Source organism: Pectinophora gossypiella, chromosome 3, assembly GCF_024362695.1.
Source record: "Pectinophora gossypiella chromosome 3, ilPecGoss1.1, whole genome shotgun sequence".
Classification (NCBI taxonomy): Eukaryota; Metazoa; Arthropoda; class Insecta; order Lepidoptera; family Gelechiidae; genus Pectinophora; species Pectinophora gossypiella.
Genome location: NC_065406.1, coordinates 2,083,436 through 2,106,395, shown reverse-complemented (window position 1 = coordinate 2,106,395; position 22,960 = coordinate 2,083,436). Strand labels below are relative to the sequence as shown.

At 39.5% G+C, this 22,960-nt stretch overlaps 1 protein-coding gene and 1 long non-coding RNA gene across 4 annotated transcripts in view; one reads left to right on the top strand and one right to left on the bottom strand.

The window, feature by feature from the left end:
• Positions 1 to 22,960, bottom strand: part of LOC126380076 (titin) — a 111,609-nt gene that overhangs the window by 46,809 nt on the left and 41,840 nt on the right. For all 3 annotated transcript variants that reach the window (XM_050029280.1, XM_050029289.1, XM_050029300.1), the window contains exon 3: positions 3,150 to 3,206. The gene's annotated coding sequence lies outside the window, so the exon portion shown is untranslated. The remainder of the gene's footprint in view (positions 1 to 3,149; positions 3,207 to 22,960) is intronic.
• Positions 21,105 to 22,960, top strand: part of LOC126381125 (uncharacterized) — a 124,407-nt gene continuing 122,551 nt past the window's right edge. The window contains exon 1 of the long non-coding RNA XR_007568689.1: positions 21,105 to 21,192. This is a non-coding gene — a long non-coding RNA (uncharacterized LOC126381125). The remainder of the gene's footprint in view (positions 21,193 to 22,960) is intronic.

The following is a 22,960-nucleotide window of genomic DNA, read 5'->3' as shown; positions in this document are numbered from 1 at the left end:
TCAGTTGTCAGGATTATCAATAATAATTGAACCTCCAAAGGTCCCTGACATGGCTCATGTAACAACTTTTATAGGCTAATTTAAATTTCTAGTCATCTCAGTATTTGGGATTTATTTTTGATTTATTTATTTATTTGTACACAATAAAACACAGAAAGAAACATACAAAGAAAACAGACAGTACATGTAAGCTTATCTCTAAGAAAGAGATTCATTGGTAGAATCTAAGTACTTACGTATAGAAGTAATTTTCGAACAGAAAATAGATTCTTGTTGACGTTCCTATTAATAAATTGACACAATACCTAATTCTCTTCTTATTATCGTGTGGGTTGTGAGGTGGAGTACCAACCTCATCAACCTGGTGTCAGAGTTATGACTGAGCCGCCAAAGGCCCCTGACATGGCTCACCATAACATGAGTTCATCTGATTTGATTTTTTTATCATGGCTTCTCTTATTGGGACAATCGAGTAAAAATAAATATATTCGAATAAATCGATACATTCGAGTGAGACGGCAGTGAGAACCACACTCTTAATAAAAGCGTTAAGACGATAGCTTGAAAAGGAAGATTCTAGTATTTTTTTAGATAGTTAGCGTTAGGCTGTGACAATAAATTTTATAAGGGAAGACAGCTGCGGACAAGACAATGTTGCCAACAATAACACGTTTATATTGTTACTTTGTCCAATAAGAACAAACACCGGCGTATTTTATTAGTATTCTATTCTAGACAGCCTCAGTGGTCTAGTGGTTAAATCAACGGGCCCTCGATCTAGAGGTCCATGTTCGTTTCCCGATGAGGATATTGTTGAAATCACTTTGTGAGACTGTACGTATAATTGTAGGCTTGAAAAGTAAGATGATTCCGTGGTTCGGAAAGCAGGTTAAGCCGTTGGTCGGACTAATAGTCCAAAACCTCCACCTACTCGCAGTGGACATCGTGGTGGAGTATGCTCCATACCCCCTCTGGTTGATTGAGGAAAGGTGCCTAGCAGTGGGACGTATACAAACTATTTATGTTATGTTTATGCTTGAGTGTTTTTCGACGAGCAATAAAATGCATTTAATTTTATAGTCTATTTAAAACAAGAATTCTTAATTACACAATGACAATAGCACATTGACAGCTGTTTGCCAGACAACAATTTTAAAAAAACATACGATCCTGCATTGAACAAAATGACCAAAACCATCTATTTCAGATAGGTGCTTTCGTGGTTCCCACGCAAAATCAAATCCACAGTTGCGACAACCAATCAAATAGTAATTAAATAAACTGAAACCCATTACAGAGACTTCTTAACCGCGATTAATGGCGACTGGTATCCTTCACATAAATCCTTAGTTAATTTATCCTTGGGAAAAGCAGGCGTAAGGCGATGCACTCACGGTGACGCGTGTCGAAGCGATACGCGTCAGAATTATTTTATCTTCAATATATATTATTATCGACAGCTCTTATTGAGGAGCTCGGTGGCGCAGCAGTAAACGCGCTCGGTCTGCGATTGTTGAAGTTAAGCAACTTTCGCAAAGGCCGGTGATAGGATGGGTGACCACAAAAAAAAAGATTTCATCTCAAGCTCCTCCGTGCTTCAGAAGGCACGTAAAGCCGTTGGTCAACATTAGCAGTCGTTAATAACCACCAATCACAATCACAAAGTGAATTTTGTGATATGTCCCCACCGGGATTCGAACCCGGGACACCCGGATCGTGAGCCCAACGCTCAACCACTGGACCACGGAGGCCGTGGTTCAAAGCCTGTCAAACGCACACTTCCATAAGTCGCACAAACAATCGTAAGTCGCTGCGACTCGCAACGTCGTGGATAAGCGACCTAACAGAACACAGGAGTCTGTAATTGCCGTAAGATTTCAATGACATTACAACATAATTAAAGGAAATCACTTGGAGACCACATTCCTTTGCTGTTAGTAAATGGTTTGAAGCTAGTATAATGGCGATACGAACTAAGTGCAAATGGTGACTGTTTTACAATTTATATGGCAATAATAAGGCCTTAGAGGGCGCATTTAGTTCCTATGATTGGTTTTAAATAATTACAGGTAGGTTCACATCATTTCATGTAAATAAAGAAAGAAAGAAGAAAATAAAAACAACAAAAAGACAAAATAATTAAAAAAAACAATGGATGTACCTCTGACTACATCATCATCTCCCTAGCATTATCCCGTTTTTCACAGGGTCCGCTTACCTAACCTGAAGATTTGACAGGTCCGAAGACCTGAAGGGAAAACCAGCCCAATACAGGTTAGGTCACATACCTCCGAAAATGCATTTCTCGAGAATGTGGGTTTCCTGACGATGTTTTTCCTTCACCGTTGAGCACGTGATAATAATTTACGATGCAAACCTGAATTCGAAAATCATTGCCGAATGCGAACCTACGACTTCACAGTGACTTTCGATCTTACTGCCAACTGGGCTACCACGGCTCTCACGGACTTAATGTTATACAGGGTGTTAGTGACATCGTAACGAAAACTTTGAGGGATGAATCAGACCATGATACTGAGTTGATATCAAGTGTATTTTTCCGTCGCAAAAATTATGTATTTTTTTAATTTTTTAAAATTATTTTCAATTCTATACTTTTGCGATGGAAAATTCCACTTGATATTAACTCAGAATAATCAGCTGAGTCATCCCTCTCAGTATACGTTACGAAGTCACTTACACCCGGTAGAAGTACATACAGGTTGCCATACAAGTACGTATGGGTGTTAGTGACACCGTTAACGAATATTGAGGGGGATGATTCAGACCATGATTCTGAGTTGATATCAAGTGGAATTTCCTTTCAAAAAATTCATGATTTTTTTTGTTTTTTTTTTAATTTTTTTCCTATCCATACTTTTGCGACGGAAAATTCCACTTGATATCAACTCAGTATCATGGTCTGAATCATCCCTCAAAGTTTTCGTTACGATGTCACTAACACCCTGTATATTAAGTTTACCACCATTATAGACGGCGATACGGCTCACCACGTTGGTCTAACAGAAAGCTCGGTAAAGTGTGGGTACTTAGTGCATCTTGCGACGTATGTATCTCTGATTACCCTAATGTCATAAAATATGGTATGTCATATATATAATAAAATAAAATATAATGTAGAAACTCACTTGTATACACTTGTCTATCTGGATGGTGTCCAGCCACGTCGCATGGTCAGCTCGTTACTGTAACAAGAATACGTAACATTATAACATCTGCAGCTCATCGAGTCTTCTAAAGACCCCAGTGCAAACAACCAACAGCTAAGTCGTGCAGCCAACACCAAAACGGGTCTTGTACACGTTTGCCGACAGAAGAGAAGCGTTATAGATAGACATTTCCTTACAAATAGAAAATAACATACATATATACATACATAAACTCACGCCTATTTCCCACCGGGGTAAGCAGAGACTATGGAATTCCATTTGCTTCATCCTGACACACTTCTCTTGCTTACTCCACATTCATCAATCGTTTCATACACGCACGCCGGTTCAGAGTACATCGCACTGAACCTTTTCTAAGGACATCTCCAATTTGGTCGATGTACGTCCTTCTAGGTTTTCCTCTGCCAGCCCTACCATCAACCAAAGAGAAAATAAAGTACTCAATAATACTATATTAGTACTCAATTTCTAGATAGATGGCGACACCTCTACCTACCCCTTTGGAGATACAGGCGTGATATTATATAGATAAGAATAGAATGTACAACTGCTTCTTTTTACCAATAAACAATGTATAGTTTGGTCAGAACATTACAGGCTGATCACCTGGTTGTCCGAAAGCAAGACGCTTCGGTGGGCACGTTAAGCCGTTGGTCCCGGTTACTACTTACTGACGTACTTAGTCGTTACATGAGTCATGTCAGGGGCCTTTAGCGGCTCAAATGCTCAATAGTAATCCTGAAAGCTGGGTTGATGAGGTTGGTACTCCACCTCACAACCCACACCATAGAAGAAGAATGTATACTATGTATAGTTACCACATATATGCATTCAATAGCCACTTTGTATTGCTCAGACAACAAAAACGAATCGATACGCATTTCTAAGATATACGTTATAAAAACTACACTCCGTTACAGATGCAGTTATTAACTTACTAGAATGACAACTGAGATGACGACTAACGGTAGCCCTTTGTATGCAGATGTTAACAGGATCGGAATCAGTTGATCACAATATGACAATAATATAGTAATAGGTAGGTTATTATGGTAATTAGTGTTTTGTTAGTTTTTAACCCCCGACGCAAAAACGACGGGTGTTATAAGTTTGACGTAAATGTGTGTCTGTCTGTGGCATCGTAGCTCCCAAACGGATGATCCGATTTTAATGCGGCTTTTTTTGTTTGGAAGGTATATCAGTCGAGAGTGTTCTTAGCTATGTTTGGTGGAAATCGGTTCAGGTCTTCAAGGTCATCAGGTCGTTTGTTAAGTGTGATGAGAATGTTACACGCTCAGTTTGCTTGCAAGCATATGTGGGATAAGTTATGTTTTGCTTTTTATAGGGGTTAGCATTTTTAACCTTTTGTCATAATAATTGAGTTTTTTTGGTCGGGGGTTTTTATTTTTTTTTATTTTTCATTAACACAGTTGACTCGACAATTGGGTCATGTACTAGGTTCAATAAAAATGATGAAATTCTGTTTACTAAATAAAGACAGGTCAAAAACTACCGAAAAACATTTTCTTTTTTCTATTTAAGTAACCTATTTATGAATTTTAATCAAGAATAACGTAATAATAAGTCCGACATTTTATCACGTTTTACTATGACTCATACTGTGCTTTTTCATACAAATTCTATACTAATTTCGTGTTTTGACGTTTAGTAAAGAGTAACTGATTTGACTAGTTGGAAACTAACCCATGACAGGCGGTGATACGGTCATACGGCTCACCACCTATCACGTTGGTCTAACAAAAAGCTCGGTGTGGTGTGGGTACTTAGGTCTTCTTGCGATGGATGAGCCTCTGACTACCCCAATTGGATTAGTAGTTATAGTCGTGAGCTTATGTCAGATGGAAACAAAAGTAAAAGGCATATGCAATAAAGGCAATTCATTTATTACTAATTATAAGCGTAATATGGGTACTGGCAGAATATAAGTGTTGGTGAGAGTGGGCACTCGTACCATACTCTTAGCAACAATATGCTGAGTCAGTCCCATTTCCCTGGGCAGTGTTAGCTACTAGTCAATGCTTTTGTAACCTTCACTGTTTTGGGAATAAAGTTATTCTATTCTATTCTATTATTCTATGCCTTAGTACTATAGGTACTTCTTCTTCTATCGTGTGGGTTGTGAGGTGGAGTACCAACCTCATCAACCCTGGTGTCAGGGTTACTATTGAGCCGCCAAAGGCCCTTGACATGACTCATATAACGACTACGTACTTACATCAGTAAGTAGTAACCGGGACCAACGGCTTAACGTGCCTTCCGAAGCGCGGATCGTCTTACTTTCGGACAATCAGGTGATCAGCCTGTTATGTCCTAACCAGACTAGGGGCCACAAAGTATTTTTTTTGTGATATGTCCCCACCGGGAATCGAACCCAAGACCTCCGGATCGTGAGCCCAACGCTCAACCACTGGACCACGGAAAACATTTTACAATCAAAACACATAATAATAACAACTTACACAAGAGAGTATAAATAAATAGACAGTAAACATTAAGGCGAATTGAATATACTACAACCACATAAATATAGGAAACAATTTGTTATTTATAATTATTTTGACACGAGCATAAGTAGGTAATAATATCTCGTCGCCATGAGAAATGACTCGACCCGTGATTCACATTCATATTGTCATTCTGGAGACTCTCCGCTCGAATCATTGTGAGTGCCGTGATGACTATTACATACAGTGAGGCAACTTGTAGTAAGTAATTATATCTTACAACTTCAGCTTTAAGTACACGTTTCCTTATTTTTTTTTAACTGCCTATATACTTCCCACTGCTGGGCACAGGCCTCCCCTCAATCAACCGGAGGGGGTATGGAGCATACTCCACCACGCTGCTCCAATGCGGGTTGGTGGAGGTGTTTTTTTACGGCTAATAGCCGGGACCAACGGGTTAACATGCCCTCCGAAGCACGGAATCATCTTACTTTTTCGGACAATCAGGTGATTCAAGCCTGAAAAGTCCTTACCAAACAAAGGACAGTCTCACAAAGTGATTTCGATAATGTCCCCATCGGGAATCGAACCCGGACCTCCAGATCGTGAGCCTAACGCTCTAACTACTAGACCACGGAGGCTGTTAGTTTTTTTTAGTAAATATATATTGCAGAGACCCCCACACTAGCGCCTCTCAAGCGTCGTCGTCGTGCCAGCCTTCGGCAGCCGGCCAGCACTGGCGTCGCGTCGCCGTATTCTAGGTACCTATGTGTCCTCACGAATAAATCGATTTGATTTTGATTTGATTTAATCTAGTTATAAGTACAAAAAAAGTTAAATTATATTTATTTTATATTTATTTTTATTTAAATTATTATTTAGTTAAGTTATATTTTATACCTTATAATAAAAAAATGATTTAATTAGTTGCCTGGTTACAGAATATGCCGAAATACCCCTGTTTCTTAGAACTTCCGACAATGTTCTCATACCGACGAGTAACGTCTCATAACGTCACTCAGTGAGTTGTCATCGACAGTCATCGGGCGTCCATCGTCGCATAGCTATTCATGATTTACGAGAATACACCGAATGACAATTATGTAGAATTGCAGGAAATGTACAAGCATGAAGCTTGAATATTTATTATGATGTTATTTTTAGTATGAGAAAGACTATAACTATGTTATTGGTACTACACGACACATGGCGCATGATAGAGTACTTAGATACAACACACCTACATAAACTCACGTCTAAATCCTAATCGGGTAGGTAGAGCGCTCGCACTTACGAGTTAGGCGCTCGCACTCACGAGTTAGGCGCTCGCACTTTCGAGTAAGGCGGTCGCAGTTACGAGTAAGGCGGTCGCAGTTACGAGTTAGGCGCTCGCACTTACGAATAAGGCGCTTACACTTACGCGTTAGGTGCTCGCACTTACGAGTTAGGTGCTCGCACTTACGAGTTAGGTGCTCGCACTTACGAGTTAGGCGCTCGCACTTACGAGTTAGGCGCTCGCATTTACGCGTTAGGCGCTCGCACTTATGAGTTAGGCGCTCACACTTGCGAGTTAAGCGCTCGCACTTACGAGTTAGGCGGCACACGGTAAAAGTGTCTTTTTTGTATGGAGTGTCTAGTCCAGTAGTGAGAGCCCTCAGCTGGCCCCATTTGTCCAGCCAAGTAGTTAATGCCATATGCGGCAAATCTACGATAAGTCACGAAAAAAAAGAAAAAAAAACGGGCACATGCCCGGGAGCGCTGAGTGCTCTCACCCGGTGCAAAATTTAAATCAATAAGCCTAAGGATGCCCGGGTAGCGCATTTCAAAATACGCCCTCTAATAAGTTTCTCTTTTTTTTTAAGTTTACTTTTATTCGAAGCTATAAGCGAAAACAGATAAAAAATAGAAAAAATCAATAGAACCAAGGTTAAATTCGCATACTATAATATGCATCGTGTTCTACTAAAATAAAAGAATCTTCAACTGACAATACAATAGAAACCCTTGTTCCTCTCAGGTGGTCTTTTATGCTAATATCCTCCGAGTCCCCATTTAACCACAGAGCACGGAAACTTTCGCTCGGACGCTTTTAGAAGCGGATTCATTCCGTAGACACGCGTTCCAGGAACGTAGCAAAATATGTAATATGTATTACAAGATGCTTAATACACACAGTATAAAAGTAAACAAAACTTACGACTATACTCCAAATTGTGCTAGTCTTCTGACTAGCACAATTATACTATACTATAGATATACTTCTGTATATCTATCGCAAGATGAACTAAGTACCCACGCTTCGCCGTACTTTCTTTTAGACCTACGTCTATTAATCCTTAATCTATTCCTACATGACAGGTGATGAGCCGTATCGCCGTATATAATGGTCGAGCCAACTGTGTAATAAACATTGGTCTTCTTATCGTGAAGGTTGTGAGGTAGAGTACCTAATACCAGCCTCAAAGTCAAAGGCCCCTGACATGGCTGATGTAACGACTACTTACTTACATTAGTAAGTAGTAACAGGGACCAACTGCTTAACGTGCCTTTCGAAGCACGGATCATCTTACTTTCGGACAATTAGGTGATCAGCCTGTAATGTCCTAACCATACTAGGGTTTATTCGTAGTCACAAAGTGATTTTTGTGATATGTCCCCACCGGGATTCGAACCCGGGGCCTCCGGATCGGCCTCTGTGGTCCAGTGGTTGATAAACATTGGTGCAAGTCCGATACAGAGGTTCACACAAAAGAATGATCATCTCATATTGTCTTAAAAGTCTTATCATTTCCTGAAAAAGAAAACAGTGAAAAAGACAGCGGCTGCTTGACATCGTCTGTGCGGTAAGTTGGCCGGTACAGAACAGCAATTTTTTTACTGATTTTACAAATTCGCCTCTAATGGAGGGCGAGAGTTATTTAGTTCCGAGCTCTATGCAACAGAGTTTCTTGTAGCTTCTTTTCATACGTGATCTTGAATTAAACTAGACTACTAAAGCATTTTATGTCTGGAAACGTAAAAAGTTCAATGAATGGACTATTTTTAAACCTATTTGCTGTGCAGGTAGAAAGAACAATGCAATAGGTAGTCATCGTCGTCCGCTTACCTAACCTGAAGATTTAAGTAGGTCCGATTTTTTACAGAAGCAACTGCTTGTCTAACCTTCCAACCCGCGAAGGGTAAACTAGCCTAACACAGGTTAGGTCACATGCATGCGTTTGAGCATGCCTCAAACGCATGCAATAGTTTCAGTACTTATGAAAGTATTGCTTCACTTATAAGAATTTCAAGTTCTAAAACTTATTTTAAGTCTACCTCTCAAGTGGCTAAGCTTGTTATTGCGGCTACACAAATAAATAAAAATTCCCTTACAAAAATTAAGAAGTTGGCCCCGATTCCTGCAGACACCGCCTAATTTTATTTTAAGTTATATCCGTCATTTTCATATCCGTCGAAAAGGAAAGGGACGGATGATTCACAGCTCTTAATTTTAGGAAGAATGAGTGAATGAATGAATAACCCGGGCGAATCAAAAGGTACGTCCCTGGTATGCAATCCGTTTGACGTGCTGTCTACTTAACTGTGTCGGGTTATTGACGGATGTAAAATTTTTAGACGGTTGGTTTAGATTTGTGCTTAAAATTGACGTGTGTTCCATAAATTTTATGCTTGTCGATTATCCGTCCCTTTCCTTTTCGGCGGATAAGAAAATGACAGATATAACTTAAAATAAAATTAGATGGTATTTACAGGAATTAGCACCATTAAAGCTAAAGCTAATAACACAAGTCAAATGACTCCAGTGAAAAAGCCCAGAGGAAAGAAAAAGTTTTTCAGTGACTCGAAAATCAGAGAATTAAGAAATATTCTCAGGCTTAAGTTCTAAAATACATTCCAATTGGTACTGGTCGCAAGTTGCCTTACCGCGTGTCGTCACGTGCGGTGACATGCGCGCGCGCGCACGGACGATGACCGACGGTCGAGGGACTTGTACCTATGATATAGGTAGACGTAAATGTTGTGGTACCTATTATTGTTATTGATTCGTGGTGGTTTATCTCGGGGGATAAAAATGCCACATTGAAAATATGAGGGACTTTCCATGCTACGTTCCGCAAAAAAAAAAATAGATGGCGCTACTCAGATTTAATGATAATTGCTTATCTTCTCATTGCTCGGGTTACATAATTATTCAAAAATACAGGGTGTTAGTGACATCGTAACGAAAACTTTGAGGGATGATTCACACCATGATTCTGAGTTCATATCAAGTGGAATTTCCTGTCGCAAAATTCATGAAAATTTTAGTATTTGTTTTAGATTTTTTTATTCCCAAATTGTGTTTTATGCTGCATAGAACCCAAATTTAAAATAAATAAATAAAAGTGAGTAATTATTAAAAAATATCAATGTAATAACCACAATAAATAATAACGTACCTACAACTTCAGCTACGCACAGGTCAATAGCCGCAATAGATTATATAATCTAATTGCAGAGGCATATATAAAAATAATTGTTGCTTGATATTTGGATCAGATACGTACAGAATTATGTTGCTACCTAATAATAATGGGTGGAAGGAAGGAATGAAATCATGCCTGGGTATAATAAAAAGGGTCATCATTTATACCCAAAAACAAGAATAAAAAATGCATAATATGTCTGTTATCCATGAAAGTAGTAGTCGGTCGATTTAGTCAGTCGATTACATAAGATCACTAAATCTTTTAAGGGGCAATGTATTACGACATTCACATTCAGAATTTGCCTTTCAACTGTTTTAAGACAGTAATTAAACAGAAACTTTACAAAAAAGGTTATTATAAAGTTAGTGATTATTTAGAAGACATGAATGCATGGGATTAACTGTCTGAGAACTGATATTAGGCAGCTAAATTACTCAATTGTTTAAAAATATTTTATGTTTACTTTTTTTTTTTAAAGAACGTCTAGGGCCCTGTGCTGAGATTTTTCTTGCAGCTTCTTTTCCCGGCTATACAGGTTGTGAGAAGCTGCAGTAGTTTTAGCCGGATGAGACGTTCGTTATGTAAAATTGACGATTCAAAGTGTAACTGTGTTACCTACTGAATAAAGATATTTTTGAATTTGAATTAGAAGGTTGAACGAAAGCAAATCTGTACAGCGTCATATATATTTTTTTTTTGGGATCGCATCCTGGATATTTCCTTATTCACTTCATCATCATCTCCAGCATTATCCCGTTTTTCACAGGGACCGCTTACCTAACCTGAAGATTTGACAGGTCCGGTTTTTTACAGAAGCGACTGCCTGACCTTTTCTGTCTTATTTACTTACAAAACAATATGATATATTTGATAAGATACTTGCGCACTTACTTTTATATGCGCAAATGTCAAATTGCTTTGATGTGGCCTTTTTAAACCCTCTGTAAGCACTTCACGTCCAAATCGCTAAATCGATTTGGATGAAAATTAGCACATTACAACCATGCCAGTTTCTGCTCACCCCGGTGAAAAATAGGCGTAAGTTTATGTATGTATGTATTCTCTTTAGCTTGAGTATCGATATAGGGGACCGATAGGTTGCCCACTGCTATTGACAACACTAATTGTCAATATGCGCCAATTGGCATGCGCGAAGCGTCTCTCGTTAGAGAAGGGGCGGCGCGGGCGCATCCACTCAGCAAACAATTCAGGTTTATTACTTATTACATTTGTTTTGCTAATTGAAGTCTTCATAGCCGGGGCAAGTTTTTATTTCATTGTTATTAGTTAGTGACTAATCGATAATGTTGTAGAAAAAGAGGAATTGATAAAATAGTGTCACAAAACCGGTTTTTTTATTAATAACTCGTGTTATAGTTTCGGATGATATGATATTAGATACGTATAAGTATTCTGATAATCTTTGTACACATTAAAAAGTTTTGTATCTAAAAAGATTCTTCTTCGAACGTGTGGGTTGTGAGGTGGATTACCAACCTCAGCAACCCTGGTGTTAGGGTTATTATTGAGCCGCCAAAGGCCCCTGACATAGCTCATGTAACGAAGCACGGATCGTCTTATTTTTGGTCAATCAGGTGATCAGCCTGTAATGTCCTAACCAAACTAGGGATCATAATTGATTTTTGTGATATGTCCCCACCGGGATTCGCACCCGGAGCCTTGGGATCGTGAGTCCAACGCTCAACCACTGAACCACAGAGGCCGTTGTTTAAATAAATAAAAAAACAAACATAACATAAATAGCCTATATACGTCCCACTAATGGGCAAAAAAAATATACTCTAAAATAGACTATAAAAATTAACTCTTAAATGTAACCATATATGTATGTCGAAAGAGCCTAATAATATTTGGCACTAGTACTAAGGTCAAATCCTCCAGCTAACACCCACAGCACCTTTTCTTTGTCTCCATACAATTGACATGCGCGCACGCAGCCGTGTCCTCGACTCTAACGCACGTCACGTCGTCGCTCGCGCCGCCGTATCGGTATTTTTATTGGTGACTAATCATTCGATTCGATGAATAACGCTATTTTTTTAAAAATAACATATTTTTCTCAATTTGTGAATACGAAACATCATCATCATCTTCCTAGCGTTATTCCGTTTTTTACAGGGTCCGCTTACCTAAACTGAAGGTTTGACAGGTCCGGTTTTACAGAACCATCTACGTAGGGTTGAACTGGCGACAGCGGTGGTCATACAAAATGTGCGTTAGGGCCTTTCCACCCGGTACTGAAAATTATCGGCGTCCGAGAGACGTAATATACGATCCCGACGACCCGATTACTCTAGCTATAGAGGCAGCCAATCAGCTCGCGACACAAACACTTCAGGACCCCGATACTTTTCCCTCATTCAGCGCTTATCGCTATCGACCCATAAGGTCGATTAATTCTTTCAAATATTTTTCCTCTCAGACGACGCCCTGAGCCGAGGTTCGTGCCCAACTGGGCACCCTCAGGCCTGTTGTCATAAACGTTGTACCGGGTGAGAGCCTTCAGCGCTCCCCATTTGTCCGGCCAAGTAGTTGATGCCATCTGCGGCAAATCTACAATAAGTCACGTCAAAAAAAAAAAGCATTTCCACCCTCTTAATTCTACTCCGTACCAGTACCGGACTCGCACTAATGAGTTATTAATTTCTCTTAAAAGCAATTTTCACTAACGCAGTCATTTTGGTCTAACAGAAAGCCATAATAATTCTATGCAGAATTTGTGACAGTAGCCTCGGGATTTCTTTCGTGACGCGGACTATTTTTTAAACCCAGTTTTCTTTTAAAAGTCAAAGTCAAAGTATTTATTGCACACCATTATGGTAAACAGTTGTTATAAATATTATAGTACCACATATGGACCCGGGAGGGTATAGCAAAAACAAACAAAAATATAATATTGTTAGCAAACTCTACAATAAAACGTAAATATTAGTAACATAAGTACCCAGTTTTAATCAGTAAATGTTAAGTACCATAAATATCACTCTTATTACGGAAACCAAATATTATTACTACAAATTATATAATACAAAAGAATACAGCAACTAGTCTTTCAGTTTTCGCTTCTCTCGACAATCCTCGTCCTCACTTGTTTTTTTTTCCTCGTAGTCGCAGACGGAACACCCGCCAAAACGTTTTTCTCTTAAAAAGTGACGTAACGTTCCTTTTTTGAAATTTCCAACAATAATAAGTACTTAACATTAAACAAACTTAATCTAAAAATAACTATGAAAATCTTAAAAACTATTAATAACAACAGAATCTACATCACTTACAGTCTATTTATCATGTAAGAAAAACTCTTGCAGTGTATAAAAACTTTTCTCAATTAGGATTTTTTTTTAAGTTAAGTAATTTTAAACTTTTTAGTAAGTATTCGTTTTGTACAACACTGTTAATGTCCTTTTGAACATGACAAACTATTTACAAGAACGCGTATCATTCTGAATCTAAATTGCAGTAGGTACATTTCTTGGCAATGATATTTAAAAGCATACGTCAATATATTAAATACCACATGGTACAGGGTGTTAGTGACACCAGGATGGAAAAAAAAAAACTTCGACGTGATTCATAGAGCAACACGGGCTTTTGCTCTTTGACTTGATTGTACTAAATATGAACGGCCTCTGTGGTCCAGTGGCTGAGCATTGGACTCACGATCCCGACGCCCCGGGTTCGAATCCCGGTAGGGACATATCACAAAAATCACTTTGTGATCCCTAGTTTAGTTAGGACATTACAGGCTGATCACCTGATTGTCCGAAAGTAAGATGATCCGTGCTTCGGAAGGCACGTCAAGCCGTTGGTTCCGGTTACTATTTACTGATGTAAGTGGGTTATCGCTGTATGAGCCATGTCCCCTGACATGCCTTTGGCGGCTCAATCGTAACCCTGACACCAGGGTTAATGAGGCTGGTATTCTACTTCACAATCCATACGATAAGTAGAACTTCCTCATAGGATTGGATTTCAGTATTCGTTACGTTGTCACTAACACCCTGTACACATTGATACTCCGCCAAGCCGCATATTATCGAACGTTATCATAAGGACGAAATCTTTTCGCTATAAAATACTCTGTCTGTACCCTACTTTAAATAGCCTTCCTATAAATTGATACAGATAACGTCTCAAAAATACCACACTGGATAACATGCCAGGTGGAACAGCTTGTATACAACAGAAATGAGAATCATTTATTATAGAATGAAATGGAATGGAATGCAATGCAATGGAATGGAATGGAATGGAATGGAATGGAATGGAATGGAATGGAATGGAATGGAATGGAATGGAATGCAATGGAATGCAATGGAATGGGATGGAATGGAATGGAATGGAATGGAATGGAATGGAATGGAATGGAATGGAATGGAATTGAATGGAATGGAATGGAATGGAATAGAATAGAAATAGTTTATTATAAAAGGGCGTCACACACAAAAAAAAGACAATAACATCATATCAAATTTCCACTAAACAATTACAACAAAAGCAAGACGGATGTTTGTGGAAATGATCATAAGGTGGTGGTGGATGTCCTGAGATAAAAGGGCCTCACTCAGCACAAGTCGCGGCGTGAACCACGACGCTGATATAATGCGCTATCTCGTATATTATTTTTGAAGAACGTGCGTGTATGAAGCGATTGATGAATGTGGAGGAAGCAAGAGAAGTGTGTCAGGATCGAAGCAAATGGCATTCTATAGTCTCTGCTTACCCCGGTGGGAAATAGGCGTGAGTTTATGTATGTATGTATGTATGTAAGAACGTAACATAGAAAGTCTCTCATCATCATCATCAGCCCATTAACGTCTCCACTGCTGGGGCACGGGCCTTCCCTATGGATGGATAGGGAGACCGGGCCTTAAACCATCACGCAGGCCCAGTGCGGATTGATGGTTATTAACGACCGCTAATGCAGCCGGGACCAACGGCTTAACGTGTCTTCCGAATCACGGAGGAGCTCGAGATGAAAACTTTTTTTTTCTTTGTGGTCACCCATCCTATGACCGGCCTTTGCGAAAGTTGCTTAACTTCAACAATCGCAGACCGAGCGCATTAACCGCTGCGCCACCGAGCTCCTCCCTCAAAAATCCCTCATTGAACTATAAACTTTATATATAAATATTGAATTATAAGTTGAACTAATAGGACCTCATGCTACTAACCGATCCACTTCAATTCACGATGGAAAATGACCAACACAATCAATAAATGAATTACCACTTACGAATACAAAATTACAAAGCATAAAATTACTGAACATTACATTAATCGAATTACACAGTTGTTCCCCTTTACTGCTAAATAGATTAATAGATTAACGAAGAAACTGGCAACACTGTGCAATTTAAACAGTCATAAGATTGCACAGTCCTTTCATTATAACTAGTTTATTGTATAGACTAGCTCTCTGCCCGCGACGCGACGCCTCGTTCGCATTGACTTCGGTTAACAAGCTTTTTTCCATCCCATTTTTCATCCCCTTAGGGGATAATGATTTTTGGAATAAAGTCTCAAACTAATTCCATCCAAAATTTAATATAAATCGGTGCAGCCCTTTCTTTCCCACCCCCTTTTCATCCCCTTAGGGGATGATTTTGGAATAAAAACTAACCTATATTTTTTTCTTAATTCTCAAACTAACTCCATAGAAAATTTTATCTAAATCGGTTCAGTAGTTAAAGCGTGTATGAGGAACAGACAGACAGAGTTACTCTTGCATTTATATTAGTATGGAAGTATGGATATGGATTTTTATTCCATTTGGTTCATTTACGTTTTCTTCGGTGCCAGGGTATCTTCTCCCTTATAAATTAAGGTCCATTAAAAACTAATAGGGTCTTCAATTGATCTCATCAACCGCGGAGAACACTCGCAATGTTTTTGTTATTTATTGCTACAAAACAGTGGGAAGAATATTTAAATTTCATTATTGATTCCATAGATTTTTTGTTCCCGTTTTCGTGTCCGGTTGCTTACAGGGAGTACTACTTATTAAGTAAGTATCTAATTTGTGCCTATAGGTTGTTTCGGAATAGAAATTAGATTGGATCAAAGATAAATCATATAAAACGAAACTCATCTAGAAATAGAAGCCAGTCTAATAAACGAATCTTAGCTGAGACTGCCCTCAAGATCATGCTCAAGTCTCTGTTTTATTATATGTGAACTGTCACATTGACATGATCTTGAGGGCAGTCTCGAAGCTGAGATTAGTTTATTAATACCACCCTGCGATGATCAAAAACTTATTTTCGGATTTTAATCCCGAAGAAAGTAACAATTATTAGTGAATAAGTGTATAATTCCAGATATAAAAATGCTGATATCGCAGACAATAGGCTAGTTTCCAACTAGTCAAATCAGTTACTTTTTACTAAACGTCAAAACACGAAATTACTATGGAATTTGTATGAAAAAGTACATTGTGACGTCATAGAAAAACGTGATAAAACGTCGGACTTATTATCACGTTTTTCTTGATTAAAATTCATAAATAAGTTATATAGAAAAAAGAAAATGTTTTTCGTTAAATCAGAATTTCATAATTTATACCTAGTACACGACCCAATTCTTTTAGTAATCAATTATTCACGCTCACATATTTTCTTGCTTTGCGCTGCAGAGGGAAAGCGCCATCAACTTTTTTTCTTTTTCGTTACACTTACCAGAATGGTATGATCAAACGATGGTAAACCTTTAAATTTAAAATTTAAAAATTTCACTTGATATTAACTAAAGATCATGGTCTGAATCATCCCTCAAAGTTTTCGTTACGATGTCAATAACACCCTGTTTTATCTTTCATACAATCCATCCATCTTTTTATGCCATCCTCTTTCCTTGTAGCCAACAAAAATAACTACAATTAGTAACAATAGAAGATGCAAATAAAAACCTAGTAATCTGAACAAAATCTAACCTCAAAAACCTCTTGAACGAAGGTCATAATTAATTCCATATTAAGATCCACCGGACATTACTCACTTGTGACGTAATGACGTCATCGCAGTCAGACGTGGCAAAAAATAGAACGGACGTCGGTGTTTCTGTTTACTCATGTTACTCAGAATGTTCTCAGAAAAATAGTTGGTGTCTGTTAAAAGTAAGATGATTCCGTGATTCGGAGGGCACGTTAAGCCGTTGGTCCAGCCGTTGGCAGTGGTTGAGCGTTGGACTTACGATCCGGAGGCCCCGGATTCGAATCCAGGTGGGGAACTGGGGACATAACACAAAAATTACTTTGTGATCCCTAGTTTGGTTAGGACATTCCAGGCTGGTCACCTGATTGTCCGAAAGTAAGATGATCCGTGCTATCCGTGCACGTTAAGCCGCTGGTCCCGGTTACTACTTACTGATGTAAGTAAGTAGTCGTTACGTGAGCCATGTCAGGGGCCTTTGATGGCTCAATAGTAACCATGACACCAGGGTTGATGGGGTTAGTAATCCACCTCACAACCCACACGATAGAAGAGAGTAACACTGTAAGTAAATATGTTTTATCTTAATACAATCATCATCATCATGTCCCTAGCATTATCCCGTTTTTCCCAGGGTCCGCCTACCTAACCTGAAGATTTTGACAGATCCGGTTTTTTATAGAAGCGACTGCCTGTCTGACCTTCCAACCCGCGAAGGGGAAACCAGCCCAGTACAGGTTAGGTCACATACCTTCGAAAATGCGTTAATGCAATAATCTACAATAATTCTAATAATATATCGGTCTTTTTATAAGTAAGTATTATGATATATTTTCGTTTTTAAGCATGCTTGGAGCATTCTCAATTATAATTTTCATCTTCAATCAATGTAAAAGTAATCAAGATTAATTTTGAGCCAAACGTGCGTGCGCTGTTTTTATCGTAAGTTTGTAATGAATTACAATGGACAGAAGTAATTGATTATGACAACTAATTATGTTTAACTTGATGTGTGATGGATGGGTGTTAGACTTTGTTTTTTGATAATAAGTAATTTGCTGCTTTTGATTGTTTTTACAAACAAAAGTAACCACACCTCGCCAAGCTTTCTGCTAGACTAGTATCGCCGTCTATAATGGTCGAGTAAATTGTGTGAGTGAAAACTGCACTTGAGATATATAATTAAAATATATTTTTATTCGCTCACGGAACAGCCTATAAGCTTCTTTCTTGACAGGTTTTGTTCTTTTATTTAAGTAACTAAAGATTTGTTTTTTGCCATCTCGTCAAGTGACCTTTTTCCTGTTGCCGTGTTGACTTTTAACGAGGAAAAAAACTAAAACAATTCTGTGAATTCTAATACTAACACCTTGTTATAAATAACACAACACAAAGCGTGAACGTGAAAAATATGTAAGTATTTGAAACAAAAATTGTTTACTTCAAAGCAATAAAAAAAATTCATAGTCCTTTCCTTTTTTTAAGTTACCTTATCAGAGCAAAGGAGGACCGGCAAAATTACATGGACCCTGGCCTATGGACCAATAACGTTAAGCGATATGTTGTTGGAAAGGTTTTTTTATTTTCTACAACTTTTACTATGGCGGCAAGTCTCGAATCGCTGTGGGAAAAACGTTATGAGCAAATAAAATGAAACTTCATCTCAATATCTTTACAGCTTTTATTGATTATAATAAGTTGTTATAAAGGATTTTAAACGTGTTATTTATATATTAATGCATAGTATTGTCCATAATTCATATTCATAATTCAATTAGTGGGGGTGTAAGGGGCTCTAAATGACACCTTTCGGAGCCCAAGCCAGACCTATCTCGCTTCTGAGCCATGTCTACAAGTTGTTTTCGAGGGTCATTACGAATCGTCTCGCTTGCAGGTTTGACGACTTCCAGCCTCCCGAACAAGCCGGTTTCCGAAAAGGCTTTAGCACCATAGACCACATCCATACGCTGCGGCAGGTTATACAGAAGACTGAAGAATATAATCTGCCACTTTGCTTGGCGTTTGTGGACTATGAGAAAGCCTTTGATTCGATCGAGACCTGGGCGGTGTTACAGTCTCTTCAGAGGTGCCAAGTGGACCATAGGTACATCGAAGTGCTAAGGGACCTCTACCAAAACGCCACTATGTCAGTTCGAGTACAGAACCAGAGCTCTAATCCGATCCAACTGCAGCGAGGAGTGAGACAGGGAGATGTCATCTCTCCGAAACTGTTCACTGCTGCATTGGAGGATATTTTTAAGCTTCTGGACTGGAAAGGATTTGGCATCAACATCAACGGCGAGTACCTGACGCACCTTCGATTTGCCGATGATATAGTCCTAATGGCTGAGACCCTGGAAGACCTGAACACCACGCTCGAGCATCTCAGTAACGCATCCCAACGAGTGGGTCTTAGCATGAACATGGCAAAGACAAAAATTATGTCCAACGACCATGTCGCACCCACTCCAGTTCAGGTTGGGAACGTTACACTCGAAGTTGTAGACCAGTACATATACCTAGGACAAATAATCCAGTTAGGTAAGTCCAACTTCGAGAAAGAGATCTCTCGTCGGATCCAACTCGGATGGGCAGCGTTCGGGAAGCTGCGGAATATCTTCTCGTCCAAAATACCTCAGTGTCTCAACTGGTCTTTGACCAGTGCGTGTTGCCAGTGATGACCTATGGCAGTGAGACGTGGCCGCTTACTATGGGTCTCGTGAGGAGGCTCGGTGTCGCTCAGCGGGCAATGGAGAGAGCTATGCTCGGTATTTCCCTGCTCGATCGAATCAGAAATGAGGAGATCCGCAGGAAAACTAAAGTCACCGACATAGCTCGGAGAATTGCAAAGCTGAAGTGGCAGTGGGCAGGACACATAGCGAGGAGAACCGATGGCCGATGGGGCGGAAAGGTTCTGGAATGGCGACCACGCGTCCGACGACGCTCAGTGGGTAGGCCCGCTACAAGGTGGACCGACGATCTGGTGAAGGTCGCGGGAAGCCGCTGGATGCGGGCAGCGCAGGACTGATCGTCGTGGAGATCCTTGGGGGAGGCCTATGCCCAGCAGTGGGCGTCATACGGCTGATGATGATGATTGTCCATAATGATATCCATAACATCAAATAACGACTGCGGACGACAGCCAGTGTCTCGCACGGAGATTCCTATCGTCCCCCTCCCCTCCCCGCTCCCGTTGCTCCCGCGCCGCTTATCTACGAAACTCGTGGTGTTTACGCTGGGATAACTTTTTTCTCACAGCGATTCGAAACTAACCGCCATAATGGAAGTTGTAGAAAATAAAAAAACCTTTCTAACGATATATCGCATAACTTTATTGGTCACATAGGCCAAACTGTCGGACCCCCAATAGTAAAGAGTAAGAAAGAGTAATTATAATACATAATACCGGATTATTTCTTACTGCGTTAAAACCAGGGATATGAGACTCTCGATATTATGTGTTTTAATTATGTTAAGAGAGGAGCTCGGTGGCGCAGCGGTAAACGCGCTCGGTCTGCGATTGTTGAAGTTAAGCAACTTTCGCAAAGACCGGTCATAGGATGGGTGACCACAAAAAAAAGGTTTCATCTCGAGCTCCTCCGTGCTTCGGAAGGCACGTTAAGCCGTTAGTCCCGGTTGCATTAGCAGTCGTTAATAACCATCAATCCGCACTGGGCCCGTGTGATGGTTTAAGGCCCGATCTCCCTATCCATCCATAGGGAAGGCCCGTGCCCCAGCAGTGGGGACGTTAATGGGCTGATGATGATGAATTATGATAATGCGTAAACCTCCAAAAATGTGCAAATATTTTTTGTTTCAAGTACAGCCTGTTAGTGACTGATCCAGCTCATTATTCTGAGTTAATATCAAGTGGAATTTAAAAAAAAATTGCGACGGAAAATTCTTGATATTGATTCAGAATGGTGGTCTGGATCATCCCCCTCAGTATTCGGTACAATGTCACTAACACTTGTACATACTTTTCATATAAAATAAGTACATAACATAACATAAACAGCCTATACACGTCCCACTGCTGGGCACAGGCCTCCCCTCAATCAACCGGAGGGGGTATGGAGCATACTCCACCACGCTGCTCCACTGCGGGTTGGTGGAGGTGTTTTTACGGCTAATAGCCGGGACCAACGGCTTAACGTGCCCTCCGAAGCACGGAATCATCTTACTTTTTCGGACAATCAGGTGATTCAAGCCTGAAAAGTCCTTACCAAACAAAGGACAGTCTCACAAAGTGATTTCGACAATGTCCCCATCGGGAATCGAACCCGGACCTCCAGATCGTGAGCCTAACGCTCTAACCACTAGACCACGGAGGCTGTTAAAATAAGTAAAATAATAAAATCTGTGAAATATAGCAAAAGGTAATGTTTCTGGACCAAACAAAGTTCTCTAAGTCGTTTCACCATTTATTGTATTTTGTATTTGTATTTGGTAAACCTGGCTCAGCCGCTGGTGGAGAGCGGAGAGTTGCCGTTCTATACGTAGTGTTATTCCTTATTCCATGTCATCGCATAACTTCACCTCCGGCATGCTGCGGTGTAATGAAATCACATCTCATCTATCATGCATCATACTAATGAGTGGGTGCAATTAATTCACGCATGCGCACAACGACGCGCACAGCCTTGCGCGCGCGACCTTCGGGTCAAGTGCGCGCTGCACTCTTCTAACGCGAAAATATGTACGTTTTTTATTATTATACCTAATTATTCGTTTCCGTTGGTTTTTGTAAGGATGTTTTTAATTATCAAATAGATATATAAAAGTAAATAAGTTTATTTTTATGTAATTTTGGACTCAGTGGATTGCACATCGTTTGGGAAAAACGTAGTAAGGTTAAATTTATAACAGTTATATAAATATAATAGTTATATAAATAAAAAAAATATTTTGTTTTTATTTGTCCCATTTATTTAACTGCAAAATAGCGCAATAGTAATATTAAAACTTCTTCTTTTTCTATCGTGTGGATTGTGAGGTGAATTACCAACCCCATCAACCCTGGTGTCAGGGTTATTACTGAGCCGCCATAGGCCCCTCACATGACTCATGTAACGACTACGTACTTAAATCAGTAAGTAATAACCGGGACCAACGGCTTAACGTGCCTTCCGAAACACGGAAAAACTAAAAAACCGATAACCCCTGATTACCTGATATTAAAACTTTCTTGCGTACTTTGCTCATAGAAAAGACATCAACGAGATAACTTGGCCACAGAACTTTTTTATAACTTTAAGTGACAATGGCCCCGATTCCTTATTTTAAGTTATACCCGTCATTTTCTTATCCGCTGAAAAGAAAAGGGACGGATGATTGTCAACAAGTTAATTTTAAAAGAAAGAATAACCCGGCCGAATAAAATGGGCATCTCGCTGGTATGCAGTCCGTTTGACGTGCTGTCTACTTAATTCTGTCGGGTTATTAGGTTATTAAATTTTTAGACGGTTGTTTTAGATTTCTGCTTCATATTGACATGTGTTCCATAAATTTTATGCCTGTCGATTACCCGCCCCTTTCTTTTTAAGAAAATGACAGGTATAAGTTAAAATAAAATTAGATGGCGTCTGCAGGAATTAACCAGTAACAGACTATAACAATTTTTTTATTCAAAATCCATAGCTAATAATATCTATTTCAAAATGTCGTTGAATTCTAAACAATAAGCTATCAATAGCTTCAATCGTAAGTGTACCGAACTTTGCTTAGCCATTTGCTAATGGTTTTGTTTGCTTAACACGATTCCGATAAGAATTCTGTGAACTTGAGTGCTTGGGTTTAGTCAATATGGGCAATATGACAAAAAACTTGTTAAGCAAAAACACAGACGCGACCACGCCAGCAATCCCTATCAGGGTGGGTGACCA